Genomic DNA, 25872 nt, shown 5'->3' on the forward strand with positions numbered 1-25872 from the left:
CCATGAGGCTGTAAACAATCTCAACTCCTTCTAGCTGTGTCACTGTGGGAAATGCACTGGGTCTTATGATTAATCTGCTGTTGCTCTGGGTGCAAATAGAAGAGCTTTTAGTGTGTTTATAAATCCAAGAACGTGTCTTGAGCATAAACAAAATAATGAAAATAGGTCAGGAAATTGTAGATATCAGTGATGAATGAGTAAGAGCTAATTTAGGTTAGATGTCTATGGGCCACATGCGCACTGCAGCTTCAGTACACACATAGTTCAGTTGTTTACTGAAGTCACTTCTTTAAGATGCAGATAATGACATCTAAATGGGTAAGTGTCGTGACTCATTTGCAAATTTTGGTGGTGAAATGAGCAAAACAAAGTCATGAACAATCCTTTTCCAATCCAGTCTGTGCCTGAGGTGTCATTTATGCAAAATTATATTACAATGCTTCTTGCATTTCGCAACACCTTTAAGCTGTTAAGCTCTGCTAACAGAAGAATAACTGAAAAAAAGAGAGTGAAATGTTTCAATTGAAGGCTAAATAAAACAAAGAAAGGAAAATGTCTAATTTGACCATGTAAGCTTCTGAAATGTATTGTGATGTGTGACATGTAATTTAAAAGGTTAATCTAGGCTAAGTTGTTAACTTAAACACAAAGAAAGGGAAATGTTTAATTTGATCATTTCAGCTTCTCTAACATAATGTCAAAGACTTTAATTAACATATTCTCATGATTAGGTCATGTAATTTTCTATTATTTCTAATCTAAGTACCCATAAATAACAAATTAGTGTACAAATCATGCCTCTTTCAGGTAAAATTCAACCCACAATTTAGTGGTGATTGAGATGTGTTATTAATAAAGCAATCATTAGATTCAAACCTGTCTGCTATTGCCCAAGGATTGAAGCTCCCCAGAGCCTCGTGCGAGACCAGGCGCAGGAAGGCATCATGGTTCTCCCTGTATTTCTGGATACTCCTATGCATGCTGGGCGGCACAGTCAGAATAAACCCATGGTGTACTTTCTCCTCCAGCTGGGACTGGATGACTGGGGTCATTTAAAGTTACAGAATCCTCATCTAGTATTGATGTGTCTGATACAGCCCTGTAAACAGAAAAAAAGTCATTTTCATGGCTTTTGCACTCTCTTTCATAAAGGTCACAATTTCAAATTTGTGCCTCTAAGGCAACATAAATTATTTTCAGGTGTGCTTGTCTTTCATGTTTTTTTTTCTACAGAAAAGAAGGCATAGTTTGTATTATTTAGTCTGTAATGTAACAAGCCAATTACAGTAATCTACAGAATATATAAATAGAGAGAGAGAATCTATATGGCTGAAGCACAAATACTCTTCACATTTATATATAGCAACAGAAATAAGGAACTCCTCACACTGACATTCCATGTTGCCTTTAATACACAATATTAGACGCAAGCCCAGTCTAGAACTTACAGCGCAAGGCCGCCAACAGTGTACAAGGGCCATTTATTCTCTAATGGAACATTATAGGGGCCGGCACTGCTATTGTGCAATCACTTCCCCTTTACCGTTCCCGCAAGGCACCCTCTTTGTGCAGCTAATAGAATACCGCTCCAGCTAACAGCTACCTCGAGCGTTTTGGGCATGCTGTGACACTCTGGAGAAGTGAGGATTTGACCACAGCCAGGAGAATAATGTCAAACTTTGAGCGGTTACACAGTGCGAACAAAAATGGCACGAACAGGTGAAAGGACGGTCAAGATAAGCACTCAATTAAGGGATTCAAATTAGAAGGTGTCACCTATGTTAATTCAGCTCTGTAATCATAAGCAACAAAGGTCATATGAGTTGCTGAAAAAAATGAGTGCACAAGCAGGTCAGTAAGATGTTAAAGGGGTCATATGATGCTTTTTTAAAGATCATTATTTTGTGTATTTGGTGTAACAGAATATGTTGACATGCTTTAATGTTCGAAAAACACATTATTTTTCAAATACTGTACATTATTGTAGGTCCTCTATGCCCCGCCTCTCTCAAAGCTTCGTTTTCTATAAAGTCCCTCCTTCCGACAAGCACAGTCTGCTCTGATTGGCCAGCTGACCCAGTGCATTGTGATTGGCCGAACACCGCAAGCACTCGTCGGAAATGTAACGCCCCTTACCATAATCACGAGCTTCATCTTTCAAAATAAATGTAAAGACAGAACCAGAAAGGGGAACAGAGTCGCGTGACAGACACCGTGATGAAGCTGGTATGTGTTTGCAGTACACAAGCCACGGTTAAGACAGCTGACTCCACTGTGATGTGAGCCCCTCTCTCTCTCTCTCTCGCCAGATTGTCATAGCAAAGTCAGAATTACCTCCTCTCCTAGGTTCACGAAACGGTCGTCCATAAAATGCGTTGCTGTTCTGTTGTAAGTAATCTTAAAGATTCCTAAATGCATCTACTTCAGGAAGGCCAAATAAAGTGCTTTTGCTTTCGCCTAGAAACACAGCGTCTCCCTGACATGGCTGCTTCAACACTAACTGCGGTTACTGAAATAAATTTGCAAATTTGTGCAAATATTTCCACATAGTGAGGTAGATATGTGGGGGCATGTTAGAACGAGCCATTTTAGGGGGGTGTGGCAGAGTCTTAACTTTGATAAAGAATATCTCTTTGGTTTTGAGACTTTAGTCTTTGCAACTTCAGGGATATTATCTATGCACAATCAGTTTGTAACACTTCAAAGAGAAAGGAAAACTTGAAATCGCATCATATGACCCCTTTAAAATGAACACACATATGCATAGGGAAACATGCAAACGTTTTCCAGGCATCTTCTGTTAAAACAAGCTTGGCGAGGCATGGTTGAGAAACAAAAATAATGACCAAATTTCTCCCCTTCTTTCAACAACAGCTCCAGCAGTCACAAGCAAAAAAAAACTGTCAATGCTCCACATGTGATTTATACGAGCAGACACAATGCTGGGCTGACTTGTGCACACTATTAATGATTTAATAGTTAACTGTTATAAAGAATTACACTATCCTTCAAATATGCATTGCATCCGAAATCAAATACTTCTCTACTATATAGTATGCGAAAAACAGTACGCGGGGAAAAAAAGAGTAGTATATCTGAATACACAGTATTCGAAAAGTATACAAAACTGATGCTGTAGGTCACATGACCATATCAGTATGGTGGATGTAGTATACTGAATTCCATTCATACAACCCATATTCATACTATACAGAAAATATGGTAACACTTTGGAATATGGAAAACTGTTCTGTCATTAATGAATAGCTACACAAGAACACATGTGTAACACAATATTAGCACTCTAGTAACTACTAGTAACTAACAAGTAAGTAATATTGAATTAGTCATTAATAGTGCTTAACCTAATGTTATAGTTCACTATTAGTTAATCAGGAACTACTATTTTTTCCATACCTCCCCAAGAACCACTAAGAACTACTGTAAACAGGTTCATAATTAAAATGAATAATGCATAATGTACAATTAATTCTAAAGTGAAGGTCATGGTAACCCAACTAGTGACTCAAGTATTACCAAATTCTACAGAAGGAATTACTTATTATTTGGATCAGTATTCTAAAGTGAATAACACAATAACGCTCTAGTAATTACTGAAATCATTGGACGCTTTTGACGTTTTTGTAAGATTCTTGATAGTAATTCCTTGTGTTAGATTTGGTAGCACTTGAGTCAATACTAGTGGGTTACCGTGATCTTCACTTTAGAATACTAATCCAAATAATCAGTAATTCCTTTAGAAGGATGTAGTAACACTTGAGTCATTACTATCAAAGACCTTACATATATCTCAAAAGCTTACAATGACATCAGTCAATATTAGGGAGTCATCAAGCTTTTCACTTTTGAATACTGATCAAAATAATTAGTAGTTCCTTTAGAAGGATTTGGTAATACTTGAGTCATTACTAGTGGGTTACCATGATGATCTTCACTTTAGAATTAAGTATACATTATGCACAATTCACATTAATTATGAACCTGTATAGTAGCTCTTAGTTCTTCTCCGGGATATATGAAAAAATCATAGTTACTGATTAGCTAGTGAACTACCACTTTCAACTGAGCACTATTACTTACTAAATCATTAATCAGAGTTTCTTGTTAATAGTAGCTACTAGAATGTTATTAGTGCATTAGTTATTTGTTCCTGTGTAGTTATTCATTAACGACAGAACTATATTCTAAAGTGTTACCGAAAATATAGATTCATACTACATACAGCATACTAGTTCAAATTCAAATGTAGTAACTATTCAGACAGTATGCAACTTTTTTGTAATAAATGTTAAATACCTCATAAATAAATACATTAAAAAAGTGATTTTTTTTCATACACAACATTTCATCCATGCCATTGTCATTCTGTGCTTCAAATAGTTGTAAAAGCTTGCAACCATTGCAGTCCAATTCACAAGCAAATGTCTCACCAGTTCTTTCAATGAAAAATTAATCAGACTGGTTTATTGAAGTTCTCGCAAGGAACACAGAATGGGCCAGAAAAGCAGCAGATCACAGGAGAGACAGACATCGTTTGACCTGAACAGATCAGCAGTGATATAATGGAGAAAGCCAGCTGTAATACGGTTGTGCAAACAGAAATGAGACGTGTAAAAGTCAGTGAATGAGATTCTGGCAGACCAATGCTCTATCAATATTCAGAAGCCAGAGATCAAAACCAATTAAGCTAAAGGGCTGCAATTTGTGCCTTTAATCCAGTGAGAAGCAATCACCAGCAGCAAGGTTACAGTTGAGGAGCCTGACAGGGAGAGGGAGTTTAGCTGGATGAAGGTTAGATGGAGAAAGAGATGGAGAGAAAGAAAGAGAAATGTGGTATGAAATAAAAGGTTAGAGAACAGAGAATGGGGATAAAACCAAAAGCCACAGCCTCACCATGGGCTTCGCATTGATCTCTTAGCTTTGAATGAGCAGTGGTGGATCACACACTCTCTCAGATGTGTTGGTCCAGAGATCAAAACCAATAAAGCTAAAGGGCTGCAATTTGCGCCTTTAATCCAGTGAGAAGCAATCACCAGCAGCAAGGTTACAGTTGAGGAGCCTGACAGGGAGAGGGAGTTTAGCTGGATGAAGGTTAGATGGAGAAAGAGATGGAGAGAAAGAAAGAGAAATGTGGTATGAAATAACAGGCTAGAGAACAGAGAATGGGGATAAAACCAAAAGCCACAGCCTCACCATGGGCTCCGCATTGATCTCTTTTAGCTTTGAATGAGCAGTGGTGGATCACACACTCTCTCAGATGTGTTGGTCACTCTATGGAGTCCTCCAACACCAATAACCTCTATGTGCGGACAAAGGACATTATAAGATATCGCCACTTATCAGCTATCACTTCTCTATGATTCTGTTCCTTATAGTCACACATTAGAAAACTTCATCCAGTGAGAGTGTGGAAGATTCAACAGTACACTGCAAAATTAACAGAATGAATTAAAACAAATACCAATGTACTTTATCAGCAGAAAATAAATTTTGTTTTCAGAAAATAAATCCTGAATTGCGTTTGTGTTTCTCACACCATTAGTATTTTCTTGTTTTAAGCACAAAACTTACTAACTTTAGTTAGATCTATACTTAAAACCAACTTTGACAATGGGGTAAGAAACAAATGTAAACAAATTAACAAAACAACAATTGAGTTTCAAGATGTGCATTTTATTAAAATAAGCCTTAAATGAATGTTAAATAAATACAATTAAATAAAATTGCATAAATGTTATGCAATTTTGATTCGTTTTTGCAGAACATTAGTTTTGTTGAACTTGCAGAAGGATACGTGCAAATGACAATTATTTGTTATTTCATATTAATTAATTATTAATTATTTCATATTTCATTTTTATAAAGAATCACACTGCTGTTCCAAAGCTGCGGTCTGTAAATTTTTTTAATGCTTTTGAAAGACGTCTCTTATGCTGACCAAGGCTACCTTTATTTGACCAGAAATACAGTAACATTTTTATATTGTGAATTATTGTAAAATTGTAAATATTATTGCAACTTAAAATGTTTTAATATATTTTAAAAAGTAATTTATTCCTGTAAAGCTGGATCTCATCAGCCTTTACTCCAAGCTTCAGTGTCACATGATCCTTCAGGAATCAATCTAATAAGCTGATTTGGTGCTCAAGAAATATTTCTTATTATTATCGAAGATGGAAACATATGTGCTGAAAATGTAGTAACTTGCTATGTCTCTGAAATAGCATCCCTTTTGGACTGAGGTCCTCAAGCATTCTCATTTTTCAACCATGTCTCTACAACCACCTGTAATCCCTGTACATACTGCCCACTTTCACCCATTCAAAATGGATAAGATGAATTAAATCAAAGCCAGTGCAACACTGAATGCCATTTTATGTTGAAATTAAAATATCACCTTAAGCATAAAGAAAACAGAAATGGTGCACAATTATCTTTTACATCAAAATCCTTCCTCTCTGTCTGTGTATTGTGTGAAATATTGATGTTAAAAGAGTGTACTAAAATGGACTAGAATGGAAGAGGAGTGTCTGGTGATTTCAGTGCTCAGATTGGTCCGTTTGATGCTTTTATGGCAGCATCAAATGACACTTGACTTTACAACCCACTAATAGAAAAATCAAAACAAATCACAGAGGGAGAAAAACCGAGAAGCAAACACATGTATTGAGTTTCATTACAAATCAGGCACAGTGATTGATTATGCTCCAGCAGAGCTTTTTAGCTTCACTCCCTGGTCCCCTAACATCCAAAATGATTCTCTGAATATTTATAAAAATATATATATATTAAAAAAAAGCCACACTGACAGCTCTCTATTGTGCTAAAGTAAGGACGCACACTACTGCTTTGCAACCAGTCTGGCAGTAACAAATGAACCATATAAATCCCCAATTGGTTTGTGTGTGGCATTTAGAAACTCTGCTGTGTTTCAGTGTCAAACAGTGTGTTGTCTACACAGGTAATCATAGATTACACAACAAATAATAAACTCTGCATGCTAATCAACATCAGGGCCCAATATCCACTCCTCAAATTACCTCCCATGAGCATGCGCTACATCGACACAAAGACCCCAGAACTTGCTTTCTCTAGTGGCACATTTCATACGCAAATAAAGTTTTAATGGTTTCTCATCATAAATCCTCTGTTCTGCCTTGGCCTTTAGTGGCTATACTAAAAGCTGAGTAATTACCATAATGCTTTGCATAATTCATTGTCCATGAGTTTTATCTTTCCCAGCCACATCCGCCCAATAATTGTCCATTCTGATGTAAATAAGCTGCAGAAACGGATGTAAAATGATCACTGAGAGTTTGATTGATCCATTAGGTTGATTCTAATATATAAAACTGTAACATAAGGATAGAATTAACGAACGAGGCCGGAAGAATAAATGGCATTAAGAGAGAGCTGATGAGCAGATTGACTGTAACTTTCTGATCATGAGTATACTGTAATGTCCATTTATGTGGCTTTTAATCGAGCAGCAGTTGCCAAGTTGTCATTACACTCTGCAAGCAGGATGAACGCAGAACACTTCTTTTGGAAGGATTAGTCAAAAATAACTTGAAAAAGCTTTCAGTGACAGCCATTTTCTGAGTCAGAGTAATAAAATATCGCATTAGTTGGCCAGCTGGCAGCTTTTCATCAGCAGACAAGGATCTTGAAGTGATGTCAAGATCTTATCCTTGAAAATATGATAATAGCACTGAGTGTAATATAAAGTTGTTTTGGATACAAGCAACTGCTAAAAGACTACTTACTAATTACAGTATTGTGAAAAAGTAAGTGCACCCCATTTTAAAAATTTTTTATAAATGTTTTGCCAAAGGAGTGCCGTGACATGTGGCCAAATATGGTGTCCCATTCTCGGAATTTGTGCTCTGCATTTAACCCATCCAAGTGCAAGCACACAGCAGTGAGTAGTGAGCACACACACACCTGGAGCAGTGGGCAGCCATTTTTGCTGCGGCGCCCAGGGAGCAGTTGGGTGTTCGGTGCCTTGCTCAAGAGCACCTTAGTCATGGTATTGAAGGTGGAAAAGAGTGCTGGTCATTCACTCCCCCACCTACAATCCCTGCCAGTACTGAGACTCGAAAACACGACCTTCAGGTTACAAGTCCGAACCGGGTTACAAGTCTCTAACCATTTATTAAAATAGAAAAAAGTTATTCTAAATTGTAATGATATTTTCAATTAATAACATGCAGCCTTGGTGCAAGAGGCTTCTTTCTTTTTTTTTTTAAATCTTACCAAACCCAAAAAATAATCTTCTACTGTGATTTCTTTTCCCTGGAAAACTGCAGTCACTGCAGCTCACTGGATTTCTCCAGAGGGATTTTAATCGTGGTCACAGTCATTGCTCATGTTTCAATTCAGACACAGACACAGTAAGAGAGACTGAAGAATAGTCTCCTGGTGCAGTGACATTTTAGAGCTGATGTTTTCTGTCAGCATTAAGTGACTGGCTGAGGATAAATAAATCCAAACAATGGTTCAGATCAGGGGCAGTGGAGAGAAACCATGGCCCATGCAGCCTCGATTCTCAGCAGCCTGTGACATCCATGCTAACCCAAATGCCCATGGTGAGTGCATTGGAATACAGGGAGAATAAACAAATCTCCAAGTGGGGCTAACCAGCCCTTGCGGTTACTGTCAGGGATGTTAACTGAATATGTTTACATGTAAAGTTATGGTAACACAAACATTACTATAAAAGGATTACAGTGTCTCTATCAGTCCCCTCTGTCTGTAACGGTTCCAGATTGAAGTTGGTGCCACAGTGAAGCATGTGGCTAACTGACCTGAGACCAGTGAACAAATGCACTGTATGATAACAGAGAGGCAGCAACAATAGGCAGACATTGCATTAGCATTTACCAACATATATATATATAACAACAACCATTAGCCCATTAGCACTTTACTTGTTACTGTCGCACTTACATCATTATATTAGTTTCTACCTTTGAAACTTTGTATTGCAGCATTTAGAATTATTTGCTTTTGTTGTCACTTTGATAAAAGCATTTGCTACATGAATAAATGCAAATGTAAATTATTGAAAGGTGTGTTGATCATTAGAGCATATAGAGCAGACAGAATGCACCCTTGAAAGGCTTGTAGATCCTGTAATTCCCTGAGATTAGACATGAGATGTTGCTTTGAAGTTTGTGTAGACATTGTGCTCCTACGCTGAGAGAGAAAAAGAAAGTGGAGGCTGAATGTTTACACTGCGTTCAGGGCCTCGCTGCGAGCTGAAGCCGAAAAAGTGAAAGGATTTTAATCTTCTAATGTATCTATTGAACCTGTTCCACTCATTTTCCCCTTCATGTCCCTCTCGCTTTAGACAACTCTCACGCCCTCAAGACTGTCCCATTTCATTCTTTTATTTTCCTCATTAATTTACTGAGCCACAGCTGCTGCCAAAGCTTTGGGCAGAAAGAAGCGAGGCTCTCGCTCTCTCTTGGCAGAATTATAGAAGGAGGAGGTGGAGGGAGGGAGAGATAGAGAGAGAGACTGGCTTTTACCAGCAGAAATATTGGAATTCAATTTCAATGTGGCTGTTATTGAATATTCCCTAAACAGACAGATATTGCAGTGCGAAAAACACTGTGGTCAATGTGCAGTTCCCCTGCAATTCAAGTGAAGACTGATTAAATTGTGACTGATCCAAATGTGCCTGATATATATGCAGTCAATACACTCTAAAATCAGTCGATAGTCGCTCACCCAGTCTCCACTGGCTTTTGCAGGAGGATGTCAGCCGTACCGGGTGCATTCAGGACTGGTTTCGTCAGTCGGATTGGCTGAGGAGAGGCTGGCCTAGAGCTAGAAATATTCCTCGGAGCATCTGCAACAGACAAGACATTTTACATTGCTGCCATCTGTTGGAAATCACTGTCATGTCAGCCATACAAAATGCAGAGCACATACTTGTCTGTCTCTCCAGGGACAAAGTGGGGAGACGCTGACCTTCTGATGCTCCCGAAAGGACAACTGATAACTGCTTTTGTCAGTTTTCCTGTCTACTATCAATTGGGGAATGTAAATGGTCTATCTGGGCCCTGTGACTCACCTGTGCCTTTTTCCCAGATAAGAGGGTCAGAGTATGAGATCATAGCAAAGCGTCTACGCACTTCTTCCTGGTCTCTCTGGGAAACAAAATAGAGCTTTGTGAGTCATGTGATTTCATAGTTAATTTCATTTTCTTAAATGCAATTTAATTTTTATATTATTTATAAATGTTCATTTATAAATGTAATATATATATATTTTTTGAACCAGTGAAAATGTTGCAAAGAAACAAAATAAAATAAAAAAGTAAATAATAATAGTGATAATAATAATACAATAACACTTAATTATTTTTTATTTTAATCATTTCTTTTTTATATAATAACAATATTATTATTTATAATTGTTATAATAATAACAACTTTTCTGGTTTTTACTTTATCATTACTTTATAATAATTTCATATTATTGTTATAATTTTTAGTTTTAACTTTTAATAACCTTTTAATAATAATAATAATGATATTAATATTAATAATAATAATAAATACAAATAAAAAGGAAATATATAAAGTTCAATCCATTACATTACAAAAAGTGTGGCATCACTCCAAACTCACAAATCTTATAGTCCCACACACTGACCTCCATCTCCTCCATCCTCATCCACATGTTCTCTAGTGTGGGGCCCTGCAGCTGCCTTTCAACATCAGTCTCAGCCACCTGCTGCCTCTCAGTTACCCACAAACCTCGAGCAGCGTCCTCCAGAAGATCTTCCAAAAGAGCTTTGCTCAGTTTGTCCGCACTGACCCCAGGCTGTCGGCATTTACAACACAACACAGCACAGAATAGTACCGCATTACAATTTTAATTTGAAGCTGTTTACTTTGGAGGTTAAAATGTTCAAATTAATCCTTCTCACATTTTTGTTTTGTGTGAATGTTTGTAATTTGAACATTCATTAAATATTCCGTTTACAAATGTTCTCAGTGCTTGGTGAGAACTCTCTTTCCCAGACTCTCTTTTAATCATTCTTGGAGATTTTAACAAAGCAGACCTTTCCTGTGAACTCCAAAAATACAGACAGCATACACACACACACACACACACACACACCAGAGACAGTAATATATTGGATCACTGTTACACCACAATAAAGGATGTATATCACTCTGATCACTGTCTAGTTCATCTCATATCAACCTACAGGCAGAAACTGAAATCAGCTAAACCTGTATTAAGGATTGTTAAAAAATGGACTAATGAAGCAGAGCAGGATTTACAAGCCTGCTTCGACTGCACTTATTGGAGTGTTTTTGAAGCTGCAGCCACCGATCTGGATGGGCTCACAGATACTGTAACTTCATTTATCAGTTTCTGTGAGGATATGTGCATTCCTACCAGGACATTCCTATAATTCATTAATGATAAACCATGTTCACTGGGAAACTCAAACAGCTTTGTTATGTCAAGGAGGATGCTTACAAAAATCTTGTATAACCAGGCCAGAAACAGACTAACAAAGGAGATCAGAGTGGCTAAAAAAAGCTACTCCGAAATGCTGAAAAAACAGTTTTCAGCCAACAACCCGCCGTCAGTATGGACTGGTACATCAAGTACAAGACACCACCCCTGCAGTCGTGGAGAATCAACAACTGGCTGATGATCTGAATGTGTTTTACTGCCGGTTTGAAAAGCCCAGTCTCACACCCCACACCTGCTCTGATCTACACTTCACACATACACCTACCCCCCTCTCCAACCATTCAACCTGCACTTAGGGTCTGTGCACAGGATGTGAACCGGGTCTTCAGAAAACAGAAGACTAAGAAAGCTTCAGGCCCAAATGGTTTGGGTACAGAGCAAACAGGTCTGTGGATAATGCAGTCAGCATGAGACTGCATTATATTATGCAACATCTTGATAGACCTGGGACTCACGCAAGGATCTTGTTTGCAGACTTCAGTTCGGCCTTCAATACCATCATGTCTGACCTTCTCTCAGACAAACTGACCCAGCTCTCCATGCCCACCCCAATCTGTCAGTGGATCACCAGCTTCCTGACAGACAGGCAGCAGCTAAATGGTTTGGGTACAGAGCAAACAGGTCTGTGGATAATGCAGTCAGCATGAGACTGCATTATATTATGCAACATCTTGATAGACCTGGGACTCACGCAAGGATCTTGTTTGCAGACTTCAGTTCGGCCTTCAATACCATCATGTCTGACCTTCTCTCAGACAAACTGACCCAGCTCTCCATGCCCACCCCAATCTGTCAGTGGATCACCAGCTTCCTGACAGACAGGCAGCAGCTAGTGAGGCTGGGTAAACTCTCACGATCAGCATTGGTGCCCCTCAGGGATGTGTGCTCTACTCACTGCTCTTCTCCCTGTATATGAACGAATGCACTGATAAAGACCCCTCTGTCAAGCTCCTGAAATTTGCAAATGACACTACCATCATCGGCCTCATACACAACGAAGACGAGTCTGCTTACAGACAGGAGGTTAAAGAGCTGGCTGACTGGTGCAGTCATAACAACCTGGAGCTGAAAGTTTCAGGAGTCGCGACAGTAGAGGCGGCGCAACTATATCGACATGTAAATAATCCCGCCCACTCTAAAGCAGTACTAAACTGCAGTGGAAACGCAAACCAGGCCGTGCCGAGCCGAGTTGTACCACGCAGTGGAAAAGCGCCAATAGACTCTGTGGCGAGGGGGGCGTGGTTTAGCGGAGTCTGCAGCAGGAGAGAGCGGTCGGAGACGAGCGGTGTGTAAGTAGGTCAAGTGCATGATGACATTCACCTGCGTCTCGTTTCAGTGATTGGCCTGGAGAGACCGTAAAAGCCCCCGTTGGAACAGAGAGAGGGGAGGACAGACTGAGGTCTCGTGTGGGAGAGACTGTGGCCGGGGCACAGAGATACGCCGAAGGGCTATATAAGTTTTGTTTGTTTTGCAGTGCCAGAGCGCCTGCTTGTATTCGCTGTTTCCTACGGGACGCTCAATAAATTCCCCGAGCCTCAGTCACGCTGACTCCGACTTCTTCCTGCCCTACTAAAGAACCCCATTACGTGCAGCTTGTTTTTATTCGACACTGGATTTAACTAAAGGATACTGGCAGATCCCCTTATCACCTCTATCCAAAGAAAAAACAGCCTTCACCACGCCGTTCGGATTACACCAATTCGTTACGCTTCCGTTCGGGTTGTTCGGGGCGCCGGACACGTTTCAGCGCCTCATGGATAAGATTCTTCGGCCACATGCAACATATGCTGCTGCTTATCTGGATGATATTATTATCTATAGCAACGACTGGCAGCGGCATATGGAGCATGTGTGGGCCGTACTGAGAGCGCTGAGAGGGGCCGGACTGACGGCCAACCCGAAGAAGTGTGCGGTTGGGCGGGTGGAGAAGAGAGAGCGGTCTGAGACGAGCGGTGTGTAAGTAGGTCAAGTGCATGATGACATTCACCTGTGTCTCGTTTCAGTGATTGGCCTGGAGAGACCGTAAAAGCCCCCGTTGGAACAGAGAGAGGGGAGGACAAACTGAGGTCTCGTGTGGGAGAGACTGTGGCCGGGGCACAGAGATACGCCGAAGGGCTATATAAGTTTTGTTTGTTTTGCAGTGCCAGAGCGCCTGCTTGTATTCGCTGTTTCCTACGGGACGCTCAATAAATGACCCGAGCCTCAGTCACGCTGACTCCGACTTCTTCCTGCCCTACTAAAGAACCCCATTACAGACTCCATTGCTAAAGCCCAGCAGAGGTTGCACTTCCTTCGCCAACTGAGGAAATTCAGGAAATTCCATGACCATAACTGTCTGGTTTGGTTCAGCTACCAAATCAGACATCGGACAGTCAGGACTGCTGAGAAGATTATTGGTTCCCCCTGCCCAACCTCCAAGATCTTTACACCACCAGAGTGATAAAAAGAGCTAAGAAAATCACTCTGGACCCCTCACATCCAGCCCACTCTCTCTTTGAACTGTTGCCCTCTGGTTGGCGCTACAAAGCACCGACCACCAGAAAAGCCAGGCACAAGTTTTTTCCCCACAGGCTATATTCAGCCTGTACAATTAAAACTTTCAACTATACATTGTCAATTATAGTCTGTAACCTATCTGTACATTCATTAAAACAATTAGATATGTTTTTCCCTCTATATTTTTACTTCTGTATTATGTTGCATTTTTAATTTTCAGTTTTTCTTCTATTAGTGTTATATTTCATCTCTACTGTGCAAACATGTATGCACTATGTCTGTACTTTCTTTTGCACTGGAAGCTCCTGTTGCTAATACAAATTCCTTGTGTGTGTAAACATACTTGGCAATAAAGCTCTTTCTGACTTCTGAAAAAAAGTGTGGGTTCTCACCTTATCTGCAACATTCAGCCGCTCTCTGAGTGTGTCACTTCCTGTTCCAACCACCTGCCGTACAAATATCAGACAAAAACAGTAGAGACAGGATTCTCTATTTACAACCAACATACACACACAACAGCTGTTCTCAGTGTGCTCAAAGGGAAGAACGTTAAAATATTAGGGAACAATTGTCCAAATGGTACACTCAAGTCTTACAAGGATTTATATCTCCTGCTGATACAATAACATGTCATAAATTATTTGGGAAAAACAACATCAGATGAATGTGTTTACCTGTGGTTGATCCAACAAAGGCTGAATTCTCTCTCTAGCGGTCTGCTCAGCTTTTTCCGCCCATTATGTTGGAGAGCCCACTGTGGTCCTACCATGGCCACATATTAATACACATCAGTGCAAAAACACACTCAAATAATAGAAAGTTCAATGAACCTTTTCAAAGTTATGCTTTATTATTAAAACGTTATGCATATATAATTTTATAATAATATTTATATAATATTTTATAAATTTCTTCCATTTCTGGCTATTTTTCTGGCATACAACATGAAAAATAACCATTTTTAAAGTGTAGTGGTATATTTAATAAGATAAAGTAACTACATAGACAGGTGATATGAGACTTTAAAAAACACTCAAATTCATTTCCAGCCAGTTTGTCTATATCTGGATTTTCATACATCATTATTCAAGAATCCCCAACACAAATGGATTATGTCAACTTCCATTTTGCTAATTTAAATTGATTGCAACCAATGAAGTTTACTGATAAAATGTTCAAGAAATGCATTGTATTAGCTCATTTTAATTGAATCAACTTAATTAAACAAGCAGCAAAATTAATTTCTTGCATACACAGTTCACTGAACCACTGGTTAACTATAATAATGAGGAAGCTGCTGTCGTACTGGAGTATGTTAATGCGGTCAGCCTCCTCTTTACTCAGACGATTCAGTTCTCTTAGTCTGTCTGCAGTCACCCTGTCCAGCCAGGCTTGCCTATAGCACACACCAGCGAACGTGAGCATTTAATGTCACAATTGAGGATCATAGTGATAATCGTTTAGTTAGAAAGAGAGCCCAGTGATAATGAAATGTCTTAAATAACTGAAAGAGAGGGTTCATTACATACCTAAGGGCTTCATTTTGTGCTTGTTTACTGTCATGTGATGAAGGGCTGAGCTGTGTGCTGCCACTGAGTCTGGTCTGTGGCTTCTGCTTTTCAGGGCTCTTTTTAGGTGAGAACAGACATCTGGGCTCTGGCCGGCTAGACACAGCACTATACATGAGTATATATCAAGCGTAGCGTTAGTTCTGGCAGGTCAAGTTAGTCAAGCTCGCATCAGCTGACTCTCAGCTGATCCACATCTACCTATAGGAATACGACACCTATCTAAGCATTCATATATAAGGTTCCTCAGTATTATCAGCAGTTTTCGCATTGCTCAATAGCTAATTACCCTCCTCCATCCCCAGCTCCTCCTCTGTCAGTCAGGATTCAGCCTTCTGATTATCCTTTGAATCAGACTAATTCGACAAACCCAATTCCAAAAAAGTTGGGACACTGTACAAATTGTGAGTAAAAAAGGAATGGAATAATTTACAAATCTCATAAACATATATTTTATTCACAATAGAATATAGATAACTCAGTGTCCCAACTTTTTTCGAATCGGGTTTGTAAAATGTGTACATAAAATTATTGAACTTTAACAATATCTGCAATACATTTATGTTGGTTCTGTTCTGTTTACCCTGGGGGTTATCGCTGCTCTCCCTGCTCTCATCCATGCTAGGCTGCATGGATGCGCAGGGAGTTCTTGCCCAGAACAGAACCATACCGCCAATCCAAACTGTATGCTAATTGTCAATAATCTTTGACGATAGTGGTCCTGACAGAAATATAGATATATTAGGAGAACACAAAGGTGCAAGCATGTCAAGTCCTGTGTGCAAGATGTACTGACTGTGGGAGAGGAGGCGAGTGAGGGGATGTTGGTATCCAAGGCACAGTGGCCTCTTTCTGAGGTACCTGGTTTTCCCTCAGTCGGGATGAGACAGTGGGCTGCTGGAAGCTGGCATCACAAACATGACCGGCCTGTTGAATGAGGGGCAGTGTGTTGTTTATTTTGTTTGTTTGTTTAAATGCACAACCATTTAAGTCTCTTATGCTCAACAAGGCTGCATTTATTTGATCAGAAATACGATAAAAAAACTTAATTTTGTGAAATATTATTACAATTTAAAATATCTGCTTTCTATTTTAATATATCTTAAAATGTCATTTATTCCTGGGATAGCAAAGCTGAATTTTCAGCAGCCACTCCAGTCTCAGTGTCTCATGATCCTTCAGAAAAAAAATTGTAATATCATGATTTGGTGATCAAGACACATTTCTTATTATTATCAATGTTGAAAACAGTTGTGCTGCTTAATGATTTTGTGGAAACCTTGATACATTTTTTTTCATGACTATTTGATGTTAATAGAACAGCACTTATTTAAAATAACTATTTTTACTGCCACTTTTGATCAATTTAATGCATCCTTGCTGAATAAAAGTAACTTCTTTCAAAATCTTATTGACTCTAAATTTTTGACAGGTAGTGTATCTCAATAAAAAGTAGAGCTATAACTAAACTTAAGTATAAATAAATTGTTAATGATAATAATAATAATAATAATAATAATAATAATAATAATAATAATAACAATAATAATAATAAACCTTAGCATGGTCTGGGTTGATGGCACTGGTAGTTTTGTTGGGTTTCTGTGCTTCTGCCTCTCTCAGTTTTTGATGATGCAAGAGGTTCTCTAGCCCTGCCCTCAGAACTTCGCTGCGCTCCTTCACCAATGCTTGTGAGGTCCTGTGGGATTTTTCTGCAAGTCTGCTGCCTGCATTCATTAAAAAAATCTCAGATTTTCTTTTGCAATACCCTGAAATCAAATACCTGCAAACCTGCAAATGAAGCAACCAGCACACACTGCAAACCACTTCCACACAAGATAAATAATTCAGTAATGATTTAATTTTTTATGTACAGTGGCCCAAAAGTATTTGTACACTTGTCACTTAAATGAACGTCACCTTGGTTGTCATGACTCACCACCAGGCTTTTTTGCAGCAGCTGGCTTTCGGGGTCTTTGTGAGGTCCTCTCACCTCTGGCAGGATGGGGAGGGGACATGCTGCGGGCCTTGACCCTGGTAGAAGTCTTTTCCACTGGGTTGACATTTTGCAAATCTGCGTCTCTTTTCTTGGTTGTCTCCTGTTTACTCAGTGCTGAGTCAAGCGTCTGAGCAATCACAAACAAAACAGCATTAAATTAAGGCTTTGACATTTATTGAAAGTTTATTGTATTTATATATGGTATATCACCTCTAATTTCTGCAGGATGTCCAGGGCTGTCTCTGGTACGGCAGATCCTTGCCCCACCTCTGCTTTGGCTGAGCAGAGAGAGAGCTGGCGAATCAGCTGCACCAGCTCTTTGCAATGGGTGGGCACTCTGTTCTCTGCAGGGTCCGACAGCTGGTTGATAAAAACCTGCATGGTTCTTACAGCTCCCCGGTGAGCAGCAGCCAGTCTGTCCATTGCCCTGGACTGAAAAGACATCCATAGAAACTTTTAAAACCCCTGCATGACTCATTCTTGCACTTTAAAATCAAGCTATATTCAAAACTTTCTGATTTAGATTTTTTGGGCAAAATAGACTTTGGTACCTTTTTGCTGCGTTTGACATTCTGGTAACGCAGCTTGTCTAGATCCTCCTGTATTTCTTTAACCTTGAACAGAACAACAAAACTGTCCTGATGTGGATCTGTAAAGCCGCCTTTTCATCTCTAACAAATGACAGACCAGAAGTCATTCACGTACAAGAATGCATAGTTTCGCATAATTTTCCGACTACATGCAGAATTTTTGGATTCCAAATTGAGCATCATGTGTGCTGAAATAGTTGAACGTTCTCCGTTAAATATGTGCACTATATCTGTGAAATGGGTGGTAATGAATAATTATGTCTGAAATCATTATTTACACAATTATGTTAATTAGCCCTTTATTATGCTTTTCTTTCAAATGTACTGAAAGTCATCTGTTTTGTATGGATATATTCATTATTCATTCATACATTCATTCAACCATAGTGAAATTGCAGAATTATGAAAAATCGTCTTACATTTTTATTTTATAATTGTTTATGATAATTAGCCCTTGGTATTACTATATTTTAAAACTATTTTTTTTCTTTCAAACATATTGGCAGTCATTTGTTTTGTGTGGATATATTCAAACATTTAGTATTAATTCATTTTACCATGGTGAATAAGCGGAATTATGAATAATTAAGTTAATAATTAAGTAAAATAATTATTTAAGAATTCCCTTCGCAATTATTTGCGTTAATTATAGGCCTAGAAAATCAACTTTTCTTTCAAACGTACTAGGAATAATTTATTTTGTGTGGATAAATTGATACATTCATTATTCATTCATTTAAAACCTTAAACACATTCATTTAAACCTTAAATCTTAAACCTTTTACATTATTTTCACAACCAGTTTGAAAGTTCTGTGCGACTTCCAGTTGGGGGTGACAATCGTACATAAATATGAGAGATAGTGAAAAGGCAGCTTAAATTCCTTTTTTTTTTTTTTACTTACCTAAAATATAGATTTTTCTTTCTTAAAAGATCAGTACATCGCTGTGCCACCTTTATGTTTGTGAATTGCTGTGCTTACAGACCTGCTGTTGTAACACATACATGATGCGTGCGGGACAGGCTGCCTGCTGCTGTCGCCAGATCTCCATCCTTTGTTTCTCATCAGACTCCAGAACCTCCACAGCACGTCCTGCAGAAAACCCACATGCACACCTCTTAAAAAGCATATAAAATACATCCTACGGGTGCTTAGGATTAATGAGAAGAATACCTTTATTAGCTAACTGCTCTATCCTCTGAACATATGTGCTCAGCTCCTTCTGTAATTTACGGATCTCCTGGCTGAGCTGAGGTTCACCGCTGTTGACTCTCGGGTCGAGGTCTTTGGTGGGTGCCTGGCCCTGTTTAAGTTAGCTATTGGGTTCCCGAGGAGTATAAACAAGCACCTGAGCACCGTCTTTTAATTGCTTCTTTGGACCTGACATCTTTGGGTGCACCGCACGAGGACTGTAATCTATGTTGCTTCTTTCAGGGCTGTTATTCTGGGATCTCTCTGCTGGCTCAAGTGACAAACGGCTGATGGATTCCTGGTGTTTCCTGTGCAGATCTCTCCTGGCGAGCCTGATGGCAGCCTGCAGGCGCTCTTCTGAGAGGACTGAGAGACTTACGGAGCTGCTGCAGCTCTCCAGATCATCCTGCCTCTCTGTACGGTGTATACGTTTCTCTATTATGATGGGAGAAGGGGGCCCCATGCGGGTGGCTTGGTTAAGAACACTGGGTGCCACTGTGTATTGAACTGGAGCTGTGATGAGAAGAATCAAAACCAATAAGAATGCAGGAGAAGCTTGGTCATCAACAACCAAATTCAAGTATTATCAAATGCACAATACAACATGCAGAAATACATTATATAGGACAATACATATAAAATACGATCTTGTATCAGTACCTGTGTTTGCAGACCAGTAATATGTGACCCAGAGGAGCCTTTTTTAATCCATTCAAGACTCACAGAGCCCAGTTCACCGATGGTCATAGCAGACCTTTTTTGGAAATCTGAAATCATCCTGATAATATTTTTACGAACTGTCTTGATGGAAGTAATCAATTCAAACAATCCGGCTTGAGTAGTCTTTCTCAGAGCAAATAATTCTCTACTGACTGATCCTATCGACTGCAAAAAGCAATTGATTTATCACACGAAAACACACGATAAATGAACAACCGACGAGTAAATCGGTAAAATCTAGCCTCAACATACAAAAAAAATTCTTGAGCGAATAAAACTAAAAGTGGAGGTCCATGAAGTTACTAGAGGGGATATAATATATATATATATATATATATATATATATATATATACTATATATATATATATATATATATATATACACACACACACACACACTAATGTGTTAGAAATTAGGTTTGATAAGTTATGTAAATAAAAAAAACAATCACAAAGTCATGAAAGAGTCGTTAAAATTGTTAAAATATTACATTTTTACATTACATTTCTATAAAATATATGTTTAATATATTTTTTAAATCCTTAAAATAGCTACACTACACACACACACATCCATTATGTAAGACATTTCGAGGGCATTTCTTTGTACACTATTCTACACAGCTCAGCTGCTCTCTACCCTCGTTTCCTCTTCAATACGCTCATGTCAGATACACTGTCCCCATGGTAACACCACTCAAGCGGTGAACTTCTGCCACAGACAGTAGACAGCTCACCTGAATAGAAGAGAATCAGAGCACATGAAATATTGGGCATGAACAGAACAAACAATGTGGTCGAACTGCAGGCCAAAACGCAATATCGAGCTGTTTATGGAAAGAGGATATCAGTGCATGGAGGGGCCGAGAGAAAGAGGAGGTTGGCCTGAAGGCCTGTCTACCAAATCAATTTGTTAGTTATTAAGCACGCAGACAATTCAAAAGCCCAGAAAGACACAACCCAGGGTGGCACACAGACGACATTAATATATTTGATTATATTAAAAAGCAATCAGGCGACCACTCTGAACTATGGTCCAGAGAAGGGATATTTCTGCAAGCTATGAGGGAAGGGAAGGTATAGCTTGCGCATTTCATCCTTGTGGCCTTGGGAGATGGTGCGGTAAATGCCTGTGTGGAAACTGAAGGTGTGACCGGCCGCACTCTGTTAATGTGTGCCGCTGAACTGATACACTCCAGCACCTGCACTTGTTTCATGCAGCTGCTCCTCAGGCGCGGGGCGGATATAGAGCAACGGGACGAGGCAGGCCGAACCGCCCTGGGCCTGGCGAGTCAGCACGGATACCTGGATGCTGTACGACTTTTGGTACTCAGTGGTGCTCAAACAGACACCCCTGACAATGAGGGCAAACGTCCGTTTGACTATGCCACTCAGGAGCACCACTGTGATGTGGTTCAGTTCCTGTTGAAAGAGTTCAAAAGACAGAAGATAAAAGACAAACATGGAAAGGTCACACTATCAGACTCAGTGGAAAAATAATCAAGCTGGCAACCAGAAAACAGACCTAAAATTGGTTGTGGTGCTTTTCCCAGAGTCCTCAGGCGTTTGCTGGGTAAACAAAGTGTGTGTGATTTGTTTCAGACTGAACTTGTGATTTGCAACCCTTATGCACTGGAACATGATGAAGAGAAACGGCTCAGAGGGCACGAAAAATATCCCAACAGTGACTTTCCGTCATCCGCCAAGCTGGCAATCCCTTACTAGGTCAATAAAAACCCAGCTTTTGCATCAAAAGCTGGATTTCTCCCTGCCTGGATGGGGAAAGGACCATCATGCCACTTTGATTCAGTGCTGTGCACCAATAGCAGCTTCTGGAGATGGATGACACCTAAGATGGTTCCTCACTCAGCCTTTGAATCTCAGATTAATCTGCTGGTCCCCAGTGAGGACGTTGAGGATGCCGAAATTGATTCATAGACAAAGCAAAACCATTGCTTTCTGGAGAAGGGCAGTGAGAACTTCCTTGGACTTGAAAGAATGGAAAGGTGCAATCTCAGCCTGTCTAGCCATGTACATTTTTCTAAATCAGACAATAATCCTTTTCATGTATTTGTACAGTGTAATCAGAACTATGTACACACCACATCAAATGTATTTGGGACACAGCGGTGACACACTTACCCAGAGCTGAGGCTTTTTTTCAGAGGAGACTCAGAGACAGATCTGCAGGCACTGATATCTGAAGACCAACCCTAATTAAAAATCCCCAAAATTGAAATATTCATTCATTCATTTATTCTAACAATCTTACTAGAATTTCTGTTAATGTTATTTAAAGCAGACCTGTGAATGTATGTATTTTAAATATTAAGTAATTTAGTTTTAGTTTATTTTTTATGTATTTATTTATTTGTTAAGTTTGTTCAGGTAGACCTATAAGCTAAATATTTTAAAGTTTGTCATTCCAAACTTGGGCCAAGTTTTTTTTTTTTTTTTTTTTGTCTTGGTTTGGCTTGTTTAACATGTCGCAATTATTCAGTTAGTTGAGTCAAATAATTTATTTTTATGAGAAAATATTGATTGTGAATTAAATTAATATTGTGTTGATTGATGAATGCATTTTCAATAGGTTTGTTTTAAATATCATAGATTGATTTCCCATGTTGGATATATTAAATTACTACATTATGTTCTTCTAGATGTAAATTAGTTATATGTAATTAAAAAGTCAGAAACAGAATATAGTCAAGTTAAATATATCAAGTTAATTTCTACACTTTATTGTCTTTATTGAAACGGTATGGTATCACATCGCCCTCTTGTGGATTTAAAAAAACATTAAATTGGCACAAGTGTTCACATAACTTCTGAGTATGAAAATCCCATTTTCACAACATAGATAAAAATCATGCTTTGGTAAACCATAATTATAGCATAAAAAGGTAAAAGTGGACAAATCTAAATATTTGGCATAACTGATATTTGATGTCATAATTATGACACTAGGCTTGTTCGAGATGTGTGTCACAACTTTGACTTTTAAACTTTTAAATATGATTTACCAAAGCATGTTTTTTTTCTTATGTGGTGGAAATGGGCATCATGGCAGAAATAAGTGTATGGTAAAGTTTTGGGTCTCTGTGTAGCTAAAGCATTTTTAATACTACTAAGTGTTCTCGGAGCATTTATTAAAGTTTAGGAAATTTAAGAACCCATTCATCATCAGGAGGCCAACACTCAAAATATCTTTGCAGAAGAAGCTGGCGAGGTGGGAATGTTACGCTAGACACAATTACACTAGGTAATGGCCTTGTTTGAACTTCACTGATTTAAAAATAATTGGAATGAATTTCCTCTACATTAGGAAGCATTCAGAATGTCATCTATATCACATTGTAGCCCTGACCAGCAAGCCATAGGGGAATTACCTTCCTTATCCACCCCTGGCAAGACTCCCAGCTAATCTCCCTACAGGACAGTGTGCTGTGGAAACGGGCACAAAGCATGACCACTCTGCTTCCTCTGCTTTTGACGACTAATTATTCCAAAAACAAATGAGAACAGCCAACAAATCTGCCACATAGGCCAAGGTGGCATGAATGCAGAAAATGTAGAGTGCCAAAAGATTGCTAAAAAACTATTTTGTCAGCTCCTTGCAACACAGTCTGAGTTTCTCTTACAAAATAACATGTGGACTACGACCATGGTGCTAATTGCAGTTTCTCACTTCCTCCTTGAGCTTGCTAATTCACATTTCTGCAAAAATAGAACAGGTTGGCCTACTAATGTGCTGGCTTTTTTTTTTTTTTTTTACCAAAATTGAATGTAATTCAAGTTCATGTACAGTAATGGCCCATTCACACCCAGGACAACAACTATCCATACGGATATAAACATCGTTCTAAATTTAAAAGAATAACAGAATCCACAGCACATCTAGCCTATATAAACAACACAGATTAACGATATTGTTGGAATTACACTCAAAACTATTTTTTTTCCCAGCTGATGAACAATAAAAACATTAACAGACTCTCAGAATCCATCTGCGCTGATGTGTAATTATTATTCTTGGTGTGAATGAATTAACCTATGTCTAGACACTACAGGAAAGTGGTTTCAGTTTGGCTGTAGTGTCTGCTCAACTTTTCTTATTGTCATTGTGCAGCCAAGTTCAACTATCAACACAAATCACATCAGAAACCAGTGATCTTCTCTCATTGCCCTTGCACCTTTTCAGTTATATGCTTACATGTGCATTTTCTTCTTTAGTTTGTGTCTTTTGTTCCCAAACAAATAAACTCACCTGTGGCCCTTTTATACCTTCTTTTGCAAACAATTATGCATAATTAGTGTTTGCATATTGAAAGCTGTGTGGTAATTGGGTTCAGAACATGGTGATCTTAAATGCCAATCCTTCCTAAATGAACACATGGGGCAAAATGTGCATTGATATAAGATATGTACCATATCTGCCAAACATTTTTGGAGTCACATTAAAAAATATTTATTTAGTTTAGTTTCGTTTTTTTTATTTATTTTTATTTTAGTTTTCATTTTGCAGTTCATCATGTTCCTGTCTGTTCCCATTACATGAACAAGAATGAAAGAGTTGATTAAATGACTGAGATGCAAAGCAACAAATAGCAATAACTAGTATAATATTTCCAGAACATATAACAGCAGGGAATATCCCTTGCATATTTACAGAAATATTCTACTTACTGCAGAACATACACAGACACCATTTTCAGACTACAAGATTGACATTAATCAGAAAAGCATGCATGTAAACGTGGCCAGTGTTAGTTTGCTGCAACTTCAGTGCTGTTGTGTTAAGGTGTGCAAGACATCTGTCCCATTTTACAAGTCTTTATTTATCTGTATCTCACTGGAGAACATTGTAACTTTCCAATACCTCTGCTGCAAGTATGAACAGAGGGAGATCACATATGTCCTGACAACTTTCAGTTCTGTTTAATTATTGAGCAAGTTAAAAGACACAGTGTCTCTAGTAGATTCACTCATCAAGCAAATGCACACAGATACACTGACAGAGACTAACAGTAAGAAATGGCACGATCAAGAAGATGATAAATCCATATCTGATTTACTGTATGGTAAAATACAGCATGTTCTTATCATCACATCCAATCTGCTCTAATTAGGAGAAACAGCATAATCAAATCGTAATGATAACTGTCCATTACAGAAAGCTAAGACAGACATATCTAACACTCACTGTAAAAAATTCTAGTCATAAATCATTTGTTATGAGTTATCTGGTGAGTGAACCATATAGCCCATGTAATTTCCCATTAAAACTGGCAGATTAACTGCACAGAGATGATGTAAATATAAAATAACATTCAACTGCAGGAAGACAAAAGAGGTTGCTTTAAGAGAACCAATCACGTAATGCACACTCAAGAACAGACCTCAAAGAACCTTTTCCTCATTCAACTTTTACAATCAAAGAGGGTAAAATAATAGTAATTCTGGTGACTTTGGTTTTGAAGTCCAGTCAGCAAAGATCACACAAAGCAACAATCTCTTAATGTGGATGAAAGTTAGCCGGCTAAATCTGGTACAGTGCATTAAATGGAAACATTTACGTTACACACTGACAGAGACTAACAGTAGGAAATGGCACGATCAAGAAGATAATAAATCCATATCTGATTTACTGTATGGTAAAATACAGCATGTTCTTATCATCACATCCAATCTGCTCTAATTAGGAGAAACAGCATAATCAAATCATAATGATAACTGTCCATTACAGAAAGCTAAGACAGACATATCTAACACTCATTGTAA

The 25872-nt window shown here is 38.6% G+C and overlaps 1 pseudogene; it reads right to left on the bottom strand.

Annotated features, from left to right (window-relative positions):
* Positions 1 to 469: 469 nt before the first annotated feature.
* LOC107562950 (protein moonraker-like) lies at positions 470 to 20213 on the bottom strand (annotated as a pseudogene).
* Between the last annotated feature and the right edge of the window lie 5659 nt (positions 20214 to 25872).

Source organism: Sinocyclocheilus grahami, unplaced genomic scaffold (assembly GCF_001515645.1).
Source record: "Sinocyclocheilus grahami isolate Dianchi unplaced genomic scaffold, SAMN03320097.WGS_v1.1 scaffold851.1, whole genome shotgun sequence".
NCBI classification, from domain to species: domain Eukaryota; kingdom Metazoa; phylum Chordata; class Actinopteri; order Cypriniformes; family Cyprinidae; genus Sinocyclocheilus; species Sinocyclocheilus grahami.